This window comes from Xiphophorus maculatus, chromosome 11 (genome assembly GCF_002775205.1).
Source record: "Xiphophorus maculatus strain JP 163 A chromosome 11, X_maculatus-5.0-male, whole genome shotgun sequence".
Lineage (NCBI taxonomy): Eukaryota > Metazoa > Chordata > Actinopteri > Cyprinodontiformes > Poeciliidae > Xiphophorus > Xiphophorus maculatus.
Genome location: NC_036453.1, coordinates 27,725,483 through 27,734,683, shown reverse-complemented (window position 1 = coordinate 27,734,683; position 9,201 = coordinate 27,725,483).

Sequence of the window (9,201 nt, the reverse complement as noted above, 5' to 3'; positions counted from 1 at the left end):
GTGTCCCGTGCAGGTTTGACATGACACCCCATGAAACTACAAGACACAGAGCAGAAACTAAACATTTACACTTCATAAGAAAACACATCTCCATTATTTCCTTCCTCTCAGGCATTAAAGTGAATGAAGATGCTTTGTATTTTAGTTCAAATACGATTATCACAATCATTCCTATTTGCTAAATGCCAGAATAATAGTAAACAAATATTCTCTTCAAATTCAGAAGTTTATATACATGTCCTCAATATTTATCAAAATTGTCTTTTAAACTTTGTGACTGGAGTCAAACAAATTGGGTTTCCTTCCACAATAGTTTCCTGGAACTTTGGCCCATTCCTCTGAATAGAGCTGGTGCAAACCAGTCGAGTGTTGAGACCTTCTTGGTTGAACACATTTCACATTTTAAGCCCATTAACTTTCTGAAAGACCAAAATAGGGGTTTTGTGATGGTCACTCCAAAACATTGACTTTGTTGTCCTAAAACTACTTTGTAACCAATTTCGTGGTATGTTTAGGGTCATTGATTATTTGGAAGATCCATTTGTGCCCAAGCTTTAACTTCCTGCTTGATGCATTAAGATGTTGCTTGCTTCAGTATTACCAAATGATGTTCTTTCACCAATTCCACCAGCAGCAAAAAACACACACAACATGATGCTGCCAACCCTGTATTTCATATTTCTGATGATGTTTTAAGTTTTGAAGGTCCACCTTTTCCTCCAGTTGTAACAAACTGTTATTATGGAGAAACGGCTTCAGTTTCACCAGACCACAGGTCACATCTTTAAAAAAGCCTTTGTGTATTTGCAAACATCACTAGATTGAATTACCAGTGTTTTAAAGGCAAGGTTTTAACAATTAGAAATCACTTTTCTTTTCTAAAGCTAATCTGCAGGGTCTAAAACAAGCCAAGTTGAGTCTGATATAATGTGAGGCAGTGAGGAATATACTTTTTTTCATTTAGTGTGTAAATATGTGGTTTAATCTGTAGTTTTGGAAATGAAGCTACAGGTGGTTACCTGAAACCCTGCTGGCTGAAAGTGTTTTGACAAAAACCTGAAGATATCTCACCTGCTGGTTGCTAAATATTGTCCTCCAGTCCTGTAGATGGCACTGTTGTTCAATAATCGAGCTGCCCAAGCTTTGTGTGTGGTCACATAAACCAGACGCATTTTATAAATAATTAGCTATTTACAATGATAAGAGAAAAAAAATAAACTATTCTTGTTATGTTTAATAGTGATGCAACTGCTATTATTCATATTTATACTGCTGTACATATGCTGAGTTGGAACCCAACATTCTGATGCTAAGAATTAGCATCAATGCTAATGTAAGCTACAATGCACTAAAGAGCATGTGGAGAATCACAAGCATGTTGACATGGACTTACTCCATTCAGTATGTCAAAATTAGTGTATAAGCTACAATTAGCCAAAATGCTAATGTTAGCCTAAATGCTGTCAGTGGCATGTGGGGTATAACTAGCATGCTGTCTTACATTGACTTTCTCCATTCAGTAAGAAACAAGGCAAATCAAACAAAATAGCTAAAACGCTTATTTTAGAGAAAAGGCTACTGCTAGTGTATGTGCTAATGTTGTAATCACTGCATTCTTTCTGATTGTTTGCTCTGTGGTACATCATTACCAGAAAACGAGCTCATCTCTTAGCAACATACTAACAACAAATATTGTTATTGTTCAAAAAGCATAAGATTTCTTCTGCACTTTTGAAATTTCTTAGAGCAAATCAATAAACAATGTTATTGTTTATAAAACATAAACTATTTTGAAATACTGCTCATCTGCATAGACAAGAAATTTTGCAAAAGTAAAAAGCAGACATTTACTTTGTTACCAGAGAACACGCTCATCTCTTAGCAACATCTTAACAACAAACGTTATTGTTCGAAAAACAACAACAATATTGTTTTTTTACACAAGAAATTTACAGGGGGTAAATTTTGCAAAAGTAAAAATCTGATGTTTACTTCGTGGCACTCTGTTGCCAGGAAACGAGCTCATCTCTTAGCAACAGGTTAACAACAAATATTGTTATTGTTCAAAAAACGTAAGATTTCTTCTGCACTTTTGCAGTCTCTTAACACCAAATTAATAACACGTAATATTGGTAATAAAACACAGGGGCGCCAAAGGGGGGAAAAATTAGGACAATTCCAAGGGCCCCTGACCGACAGGGGGCCCTCCGCAAAATAGTTTTTTTCTTTTCTTTACAGAAATAAAAGAAAAATTGGGGCCCTGTCAATTACAAAATTAATAATGCTGTGTTTTTTTAATTGTTTTTATCAGTAAAAGATGGGTACCAGCAACCATCTCAACCTGAAGTGTGCTAGATGAAGTAGGGATGGAAATAAAAATCACTTTTGGTAAAAAGTGATTTACACTTACTCTGCTGCCAGCTGGAGAGGAACTGCTTTAGAGTCTAACACAAAAAAATAAAAACGCCTGAAATAATTTAATAAAAACAGGCAGAAAAAACTTGTAAGTTGGAGGCCAGGCTTCAGTTTTCGCTGCTTTTATGTAATATAGTTAAGTTGAAATTGTTTGCCCTTGTCATCTTGAAGTTCTCGTTCAGTAATAAACCTTCAAATTTCAATTCAGATTTTTTTTTCTCTTTAAACTGTTTGTCACAATTTGTAATAGACAGAGATGATAAATAACTGTCAGATACTGAAAGCTGAGGTTGTTCTGGGAAAAAAAGAGCAAAAATAGACTCACTCCATGCACATTTTTTGAGAATTTTACAGCCATAAAATAACAATAATAATATTTTTTTTTAAATCAGGCAGCCCAGTTACAATTATGTTTATAAGAGAGTTAACAGGAAGACTTAAAAAAAAGCCAACACTGCAACAATTAGGGCTATTTGTGCTTTAGAAGCACAATTAAAGAAAAACAAACTTGTGTTGCTTTAACAGAAACAAAAAATCCTTTTCAGCACCATTACATATAAAAATAATCCACCCATGTCTATCAATTGTACTTAATTTAATGTAATCATTTTTAATTAAATAAAACAATACCTGTAAGCAGAGTATAATAGGCAATCAAATTAATAAAAAAACAAAGAACAGTTCTCACTAACTGAGACGAGTCCTACTGCTCACCGCATATACCCGTTCAAGGAATCCAATCGCTAGTGAACGACACATCAACACTCAGCAGCAGCTATAACTAAACTTCGTCTGATCAGATAAGAAGTCCTGGAGTTTTTTTATTTCCACCAGCATCTGCAGCTTTTCTTTTCAGTGACTTGGTTTTAAGCCAGTTTTCCATCCTTATTTTTAACACAATGCTTTGTTAAGCTAGCTGTATTTGCATCGAGTTCAGGTCATGTCAAATGTTTGTGTTCATGCAGTACCTCACAGACCAGTAGGTGGCGCCCACGGACCACCCAACGTTCCGGGGACCACAGATTGAGAAAGACTGCTCTATACAGGATAGTCGACAGGAAACAATTCCCTTCAACAGGAAGACTTTTCAAAAAGAACTTCCCTTAAGAAGACTTTTTTTAAAAAGCCAACACTGCAGCAATTATTTAAATTCGTTAAGTCAGCTTAAGCAATGTCTCCTATTGAGGATCCATGAGGCAACTGTCGACAGGAAAAACTTCAGTTTAGCAGGAAGACTACAAAAATAAAAGCCAACACTACGCCACTTATTTAAGTTCATTAAAACAAAGTTAGTTACTTTAATCTTCTTATGACCATAATTGTAACTAGGCCACCTGGTATTTTTTTTATTTTATGGTTGTAAAATTCTCAGTTTTACATAGAGTCTGTATTTTTGCTCTTTTTTCCAGAACAACCTCAGCTTTCAGTATCTGATAGTTATTTAACATCTCTGTCTATTACAAATTGTGACAAACAGAGAAAAAAAAAATCTGAATTGAAATTTAAAGCTTTATTACTTAACAATAGGGGTTGAATGACTACATATTTTTTAAGGTCGACTACATCATGATAATAGTCGAGTCGATGTCGACTAGTCGCGGTGACGTCATAGTGACGTAAGCGCAAAAACCCTTCACAACTACTTGGAGGCTTTATTACCTATTTTCACGGCAAATATTGACCCCCCCCCCCACCACACACACACACACACACACACTCTCCCCTTCTCCTGCTTTTACTAAGTCTATTATGGAGATTCTTCGTGAGCAGCGGGAAAAAGTTTGTTGTCACAGCTGGGCGTTTCATGAATGAAGTTACTGACAACTGACTGGATCGAGCCGGTTGTTCAGGAGCTAGCATTAGCGGATGCCTTTTCAGATGACTGTGCATCGCGGTCGTACTTTTGTTGTACTTCAGCACAGCTTTGCAGATTTTGCATGTTACGGTAGTTAAACCAGAAGAGTCATCTTTAGTGAAATATTTCCACACTGTTGACGAATTTCTACCTGTTTGACAAGATGCGGGCTTGTCCTCGATCTGTTTTGAAGACGCCATTTTGTAGCCAGTGTTCTGTCAGATCAGCTGTCAGAGTGTCATACACTTCTGACAGCTGATCTGATGACACTTCTAAGTATCATTCTTCTTCTTCTTCTTCTTGAGTTTATTGGCGGTTGGCAACAAACTTTAAGTAGCATTACCGCCACTTACTGGTATGGAGTGTGGTAGTGTCATTCTTAGCACGAACTCACGGCTATATATATGTCAGACAAGTATACACTGTCATTACCAACTACAGGCTTTTATTTAATCAGCAGCTGTCATTACCACAGATCTTTATTTAATCAGCAACATAACATCATAATGTATTAGTTAGATCGTCGTGACAAAGACACTCGCAAGCCGGCTAAGTGACATCCTTAGCGGGAAGGGGGCGAGTTTTAGACGGCTCGTGTTTTGTAGTGGACTGCAGCTGCAACTCCATCTCCTTTTAAAAACACTGTAAAACCACAAATATGCATCCATCTACATATCATTTAAACTAATGTATTAACTTATTTTTCTTGTGTCTTGTGACATATACTGTGCTGTCAGATCAGCACAGGCTGTCACCACCGGCAATCACATGACTGCGACTAGTCGACATGAGATGTAACAACTCGCGAGACGTCCTAGAGTCGACTAGTCGACTAATTGGTTCAACCCCTACTTAACAAGTACTTCAAGATGACAAGGGCAAACAATTTCAACTTAACTATATTACATAAATGCAGAAAAAACTGAAGCCTGGCTTCCAATTTACAAGTCTTTATGCCTGTTTTATATTAAATTATTTCAGGCGTTTTCATTTTTTTGTGGTAGACTCTAAAGCAGTTCCTCTCCAGCTGGCAGCAGAGTAAATGTAAATCACTTTTTACCAAAAGTGATTTTTATTTTCATCCATCCATACTTCATCTAGCACACTTCAGGTTGAGAGTGTGCCTGGTACCCATCTCCAGGGGTCAAACAAATCAGCCAAGTGAGCGATTGGTGACCTGCCCAGTGTGTACCCTTCCTCTTGCCCTTTGACCCCTGGAGATGGGTACCAGCACCCCTCTGAACCTGAAGTTTGCTAGATAAAGTATGGATGGATGAAAATAAAAATCACTTTTGGTAAAAAGTGATTTACATTTACTCTGCTGCCAGCTGGAGAGAAACTGCTTTAGAGACTACCACAAAAAAATGAAAACGCCTGAAATAATTTAATAAACACAGGCAGAAGAAACTTCTAAATAGGAGGCCAGGCTTCAGTTTTTTCGGCATTTATGCAATATAGTCATAAGAGTTTTAACAGGAAGAATTTCCAAAAAAAAGAACCTAATTTTAACAGGAAGAGTTCCAAACAAAGCCAACACTGAACCATTTATTTACATTTGATAAAAGTAAGTTTAAGCAATGCCTCCTATTGAGGATCAATGTGGTCACAGTGATGAGGAAAAAGTTCCCCTTAACAGGAAAACTTTCCAAAAAAGTTTGTGCAGAAGAAATGAAATCAAGATTACATTTCAAAGGGTTGCGTGTTTTGACAAAAAAAACGGTTTTCACATTTAAATTTAAATTGTTGAACGTAAATGAAATTTGTTTCAGTTATTTACTTATTAAAGTATGGACCCCGTCTTTGAAATATGTAGATTACATTTAAAACTAAATATTAAGTACATACAAAAAATAAAAAAGGTACCCATTTTCAAAAATAAATAAGACACTATTTTCACCCAAAAACATTTAATATACATCCAAAAGATAATTATCTTAATGCAGCTATACTATGTCAACATAGCCACATTCAATTATCACTAAGAATATATAGGTATGCTACGAAGTTTTATTATAGTAATTTCCTAAGCCGAGTCCCTTCCTGCAGTGTCTAAAATTTATTTGCCAAATCCTTGGCAGCCATTTTTCTTTCACATCACAACTGATTTTCAACCATGAATAACCACAGCACAAAAAAAACCCTAAAGACAAAATGATTTCAACAGCAGAATCCTTCTCAGCTCATTGACTCTCAGCAGAGAATCAACCCAAACCAGCAAAGCTTAGGCCAAACGCTTTAGGCCTTCAACAGCGTTAGCATCACACAGCGTTAGCATAGCATCAAACCCCCAGAAGACATGGCGAGTCCAACAGAAGCCTGACTTAACTTACATTTAATGGGTCGGGCGGATCCTCCAGGCAGCTTGAAGCGGTCCTCAGCTTCATTGTCGATCACCCAAAATATCCATTATCGATCAGCTGCTAGTTCCAGACGCCATTTTCTTCCTCTTCAGATATTTCAGGGACGTCAGCAGCCAAACAAACAAACCGCCGCTGAAACGCCATGGTCGCTCCTCGTCTGCTGCTCTGTTTAAACAATAAAAATGGCTTCAACAACTTCATCTGGGACAAAACTAACAACTTTGAATAAAGTTTCCTCAAAATAACTTACCAAATAACCAACGCAGCTATTTCAAACATACTCGCCCTCAGTATCGTCTTCTCAGCAGGTCAAGTACATGTCGTCATATTACCAGGCCTCATAACACGGAGACGATTTCAGGCAGAGCCGCAAAAGTTTGGAGTTATTTAGGCTGGGAGTCCAAGAGAACTCGGCTTCTTAGGCGATTAGAAAAGATAATTTTCAATCCGGGTTCCAGAGTTTATGAATATCAGGCCGCTGGTTTGATGTCTCCGCGGGTGCAAGTGGCGTTTTTTTTTAAAGTGATGACGTGAATGCCCCGCCAAATTTCTGTCAAGCATGACGCATGCGCCTCACTCTCATAAATAACAAATATGGCGCCATTCGCCTTGGTTGCCAGATTTTCCAGCCCAAGCACAATTTAAAACCCGTAAAACCTGCCCAAATCTCAACCTCTAATAAAGCTAATGTAAATAGCACTATTCCTAGTTTATTCCTAGTATAGTTTTGGCTTATTCTTAGAAAAATTTACATTTTCCAAACTCCAGTCCTGACTTATGGAGAGTGAAGAAAGCCAAATGACAAAAAGTAAATTATGAAATAATTATTTAAATGTATAATTAATTTATTAAAACATTTCACTCTACATATATTCTGGATCACTTGATCCACAAAGTTAAGTTTATGAATAGTATAAGTTTATCCATAAACTGCTTATTTAAAAATGTACAATCAATCCTTCTGAAATATATTTTTCTTTATTTGTAATTAGTTTACATAAATATAAGTCAGCAGATCTTAATTAAATGTTCAGTGTGGTTTTAATTTCAATGCAAATCATTAACTTCCTGTAGTACTGATGTTTGTGAACTAACAGAACTACAGGACTGCTTTGCTGATCATTCAGCTGTGAAACAAAGACACTCGACTTTCAGTGGAACCAGTCAGATCCATTTTTCTGTCGACAGCAGCTCTGCATCTTGGGACGATTACAGCCAATTTATATCCGAGGAGTTGAGTCCAGTGTATCTGGTGAACCTATTTAATTAAATACATTTCCAAATGTGTACTTTAGTACTTTTACTGGAATAAAACAGTCCAACCTGTACTTTAAATAAAATATTTTTTCATACTAGTATCTGTACGTCTAGTTCTGTAGAGAAAGTGAGTACTTTTGACACCTCTGTCTAAAATGTATGGGCAAGCCAAACAACTTCCGGTTAATTTAACTCCAAATTAAATATTTATTTGGGAGACAATTAAAGATTTATTCAGGAATATTTAGTTTGCAAAGCTAAATAATTAGCTTCCCAACTACTACCCAAATGGAAGCTAACTACTACCCAACTTTTAAATATTGAATTTAACATATTTGAAATTCAATATTTCAAATTTTTCACATTTTTAAGCTTTATATTCAAGTTAAATTTGATACTAAATTTCAAATTTAGCTTTGAATTTTCAAGCTAATCAAAATTCAAAATATTACATTTGAAAGCTAAATAAGTATTTATCTGGTGAATTAAATATTTAGTTTGGAAATCTTACCTTTATAAATTTGTGACAGGTATAATAGGCCAAATTAAATCAAATTATTGCTACTTTTTTACTCTGTAAAAAAGTAATGGCACCTCTTGCATAAAGACGGATTTGATTTGATTGATAAAGCAGTATCTGAACACAAATACAACTTTAAAAGTTCTAATGTGGCGTTATTGTCTAGAAGGCGACAAAAATAGTTGTGGTTAAGAATGTATAAACACTTTTTCACTGAGGGACTTTAAAGGTATTTGCGGTTTTAATTGACATTTGTAATCACTGTGACTGTGTATAAAATAGAAATTGCTCATTTATTGCAAGGGAGGCAAAAGCAGAGAGAAAAATTTCCCCTCTCTGTCCACTAGGGGGCGCCGTAAAATAAACTCTTAGTCGTTTCCTCAAACAGGCTGACGAGGATCTTTGGTTCAAAGTTGGGTCGCGGTTCCGCCACCTCGTCCCCCGGACCCGGCCGCGTCGGCGGACGCGGTGGACGGGGAGCCCGGGTGGCGCTCTGCGTGTTTGGGGCAGGAGCCGTTCAGGTGGGAGCTGCCTGGACTCAGAGGCAGATTACAGGACGACCAGCCGCCCAGAACCGACTGAGTGGACCGGGCCGTGGACCGGAGAACCCGGCAGAGGAGTGGATGTGTTTTCCACTGCCGGTCGGGATTTAATTCTGAGGAGAAAAGAAAAAACAAAGAAAGAAAACAGATGGATAGATAATTTATATTAAAATAGATTAAATATTAGCATGAATGTCATTAACTTTAATAAAAGATGCAATGATGAAAAGATTATTGAACAGACAACTTCAG